This window comes from Mya arenaria, chromosome 14 (assembly GCF_026914265.1).
Source record: "Mya arenaria isolate MELC-2E11 chromosome 14, ASM2691426v1".
NCBI classification, from domain to species: Eukaryota; Metazoa; Mollusca; class Bivalvia; order Myida; family Myidae; genus Mya; species Mya arenaria.
Genome location: NC_069135.1, coordinates 57,472,205 through 57,476,607, shown reverse-complemented (window position 1 = coordinate 57,476,607; position 4,403 = coordinate 57,472,205).

Genomic DNA, 4,403 nt, shown 5'->3' with positions numbered 1-4,403 from the left:
CAGCGAATGGGTGATTGTTCGAAACTGCCACTTGGGTGTATGACCTCAGCGAATGGGTGATTGTTCGAAACTGCCACTTGGGTGTATGTCCTCAGCGAATGGGTGATTGTTCGAAACTGCCACTTGGGTGTATGTCCTCAGCGAATGGGTGATTGTTCGAAACTGCCACTTGTGTGTATGTCCTCAGCGAATGGGTGATTGTCCGAAACTGCCACTTGGGTGTATGTCCTCAGCGAATGGGTGATTGTCCGAAACTGCCACTTGGGTGTATGACCTCAGCGAATGGGTGATTGTTCGAAACTGCCACTTGGGTGTATGACCTCAGCTAATGGGTGATTGTTCGAAACTGCCACTTGGGTGTATGTCCTCAGCGAATGGGTGATTGTCCGAAACTGCCACTTGGGTGTATGTCCTCAGCGAATGGGTGATTGTCCGAAACTGCCACATGGGTGTATGTCCTCAGCGAATGGGTGATTGTTCGAAACTGCCACTTGGGTGTATGACCTCAGCGATTGGGCAAGTGTTCGAAACTGCCACTTGGGTGTATGACCTCAGCGAATGGGTGATTGTTCGAAACTGCCACTTGGGTGTATGTCCTCAGCGAATGGGTGATTGTCCGAAACTGCCACTTGGGTGTATGACCTCAGCGAATGGGTGATTGTCCGAAACTGCCACTTGGGTGTATGTCCTCAGCGAATGGGTGATTGTCCGAAACTGCCACTTGGGTGTATGTCCTCAGCGAATGGGTGATTGTCCGAAACTGCCACTTGGGTGTATGACCTCAGCGAATGGGTGATTGTCCGAAACTGCCACTTGGGTGTATGTCCTCAGCGAATGGGTGATTGTTCGAAACTGCCACTTGGGTGTATGTCCTCAGCGATTGGGCAAGTGTTCGAAACTGCCACTTGGGTGTATGACCTCAGCGAATGGGTGATTGTTCGAAACTGCCACTTGGGTGTATGTCCTCAGCGAATGGGTGATTGTCCGAAACTGCCACTTGGGTGTATGACCTCAGCGAATGGGTGATTGTCCGAAACTGCCACTTGGGTGTATGTCCTCAGCGAATGGGTGATTGTCCGAAACTGCCACTTGGGTGTATGTCCTCAGCGAATGGGTGATTGTCCGAAACTGCCACTTGGGTGTATGACCTCAGCGAATGGGTGATTGTCCGAAACTGCCACTTGGGTGTATGTCCTCAGCGAATGGGTGATTGTTCGAAACTGCCACTTGGGTGTATGTCCTCAGCGATTGGGCAAGTGTTCGAAACTGCCACTTGGGTGTATGTCCTCAGCGAATGGGTGATTGTTCGAAACTGCCACTTGGGTGTATGTCCTCAGCGAATGGGTGATTGTTCGAAACTGCCACTTGGGTGTATGTCCTCAGCGAATGGGTGATTGTTCGAAACTGCCACTTGGGTGTATGTCCTCAGCGAATGGGCGATTGTCCGAAACTGCCACTTGGGTGTATGACATCAGCGATTGAGCAAGTGTTCGAAACTGCCACTTGGGTGTATGTCCTCAGCGAATGGGTGATTGTCCGAAACAGCCACTTGGGTGTATGACCTCAGCGAATAGGTGATTGTTCGAAACTGCCACTTGGGTGTATGTCCTCAGCGAATAGGTGATTGTTCGAAACTGCCACTTGGGTGTATGACCTCAGCGAATGGGTGATTGTTCGAAACTGCCACTTGGGTGTATGACCTCAGCGATTGGGCAAGTGTCCGAAACTGCCACTTGTGTGTATGTCCTCAGCGAATGGGTGATTGTCCGAAACTGCCACTTGGGTGTATGTCCTCAGCGAATGGGTGATTGTCCGAAACTGCCACTTGGGTGTATGTCCTCAGCGAATGGGTGATTGTCCGAAACTGCCACTTGGGTGTATGTCCTCAGCTAATGGGTGATTGTCCGAAACTGCCACTTGGGTGTATGTCCTCAGCGAATGGGTGATTGTCCGAAACTGCCACTTGGGTGTATGACCTCAGCGAATGGGTGATTGTTCGAAACTGCCACTTGGGTGTATGTCCTAAGCGAATGGGTGATTGTCCGAAACTGCCACTTGGGTGTATGTCCTCAGCGAATGGGTGATTGTCCGAAACTGCCACTTGGGTGTATGACCTCAGCGAATGGGTGATTGTTCGAAACTGCCACTTGGGTGTATGTCCTCAGCGAATGGGTGATTGTTCGAAACTGCCACTTGGGTGTATGACCTCAGCGAATGGGTGATTGTCCGAAACTGCCACTTGGGTGTATGACCTCAGCGAATGGGTGATTGTTCGAAACTGCCACCAGTGTGTATGACCTCAGCGAATGGGTGATTGTCCGAAACTGCCACTTGGGTGTATGTCCTCAGCGAATGGGTGATTGTTCGAAACTGCCACTTGGGTGTATGACCTCAGCGAATGGGTGATTGTTCGAAACTGCCACTTGGGTGTATGTCCTCAGCGAATGGTTGATTGTTCGAAACTGCCACTTGGGTGTATGTCCTCAGCGATTGGGCAAGTGTTCGAAACTGCCACTTGGGTGTATGACCTCAGCGAATGGGTGATTGTCCGAAACTGCCACTTGGGTGTATGACCTCAGCGAATGGGTGATTGTTCGAAACTGCCACTTGGGTGTATGTCCTCAGCGATTGGGCAAGTGTTCGAAACTGCCCAATCGCTGAGGACATACACCCAAGTGGCAGTTTCGAACAATCACCCATTCGCTGAGGTCATACACCCAAGTGGCAGTTTCGAACAATCACCCATTCGCTGAGGACATACACCCAAGTGGCAGTTTCGAACAATCACCCATTCGCTGAGGTCATACACCCAAGTGGCAGTTTCGAGCAATCACCCATTCGCTGAGGACATACACCCAAGTGGCAGTTTCGGACAATCACCCAAAAAACTTGGGTGTATGTCCTCAGCGAATGGGTGATTGTTCTAAACTGCCACTTGGGTGTATGTCCTCAGCGAATGGGTGATTGTCCGAAACTGCCACTTGGGTGTATGTCCTCAGCGAATGGGTGATTGTTCGAAACTGCCACTTGGGTGTATGACCTCAGCGATTGGGCAAGTGTTCGAAACTGCCACTTGGGTGTATGTCCTCAGCGAATGGGTGATTGTCCGAAACTGCCACTTGGGTGTATGACCTCAGCGAATGGGTGATTGTCCGAAACTGCCACTTGGGTGTATGTCCTCAGCGATTGGGCAAGTGTTCGAAACTGCCACTTGGGTGTATGTCCTCAGCGATTGGGCAAGTGTTCGAAACTGCCACTTGGGTGTATGTCCTCAGCGAATGGGTGATTGTTCGAAACTGCCACTTGGGTGTATGACCTCAGCGAATGGGTGATTGTTCGAAACTGCCACTTGGGTGTATGTCCTAAGCGAATGGGTGATTGTCCGAAACTGCCACTTGGGTGTATGTCCTCAGCGAATGGGTGATTGTCCGAAACTGCCACTTGGGTGTATGACCTCAGCGAATGGGTGATTGTTCGAAACTGCCACTTGGGTGTATGTCCTCAGCGAATGGGTGATTGTTCGAAACTGCCACTTGGGTGTATGACCTCAGCGAATGGGTGATTGTCCGAAACTGCCACTTGGGTGTATGACCTCAGCGAATGGGTGATTGTTCGAAACTGCCACCAGTGTGTATGACCTCAGCGAATGGGTGATTGTCCGAAACTGCCACTTGGGTGTATGTCCTCAGCGAATGGGTGATTGTTCGAAACTGCCACTTGGGTGTATGACCTCAGCGAATGGGTGATTGTTCGAAACTGCCACTTGGGTGTATGTCCTCAGCGAATGGGTGATTGTTCGAAACTGCCACTTGGGTGTATGTCCTCAGCGATTGGGCAAGTGTTCGAAACTGCCACTTGGGTGTATGTCCTCAGCGAATGGGTGATTGTCCGAAACTGCCACTTGGGTGTATGACCTCAGCGAATGGGTGATTGTTCGAAACTGCCACTTGGGTGTATGTCCTCAGCGATTGGGCAAGTGTTCGAAACTGCCACTTGGGTGTATGTCCTCAGCGAATGGGTGATTGTTCGAAACTGCCACTTGGGTGTATGTCCTCAGCGAATGGGTGATTGTCCGAAACTGCCACTTGGGTGTATGTCCTCAGCGAATGGGCGATTGTTCGAAACTGCCACTTGGGTGTATGTCCTCAGCGAATGGGTGATTGTTCGAAACTGCCACTTGGGTGTATGTCCTCAGCGAATGGGTGATTGTTCTAAACTGCCACTTGGGTGTATGTACTCAGCGAATGGGTGATTGTCCGAAACTGCCACTTGGGTGTATGTCCTCAGCGAATGGGTGATTGTTCGAAACTGCCACTTGGGTGTATGACCTCAGCGATTGGGCAAGTGTTCGAAACTGCCACTTGGGTGTATGTCCTCAGCGAATGGGTGATTGTCCGAAACTG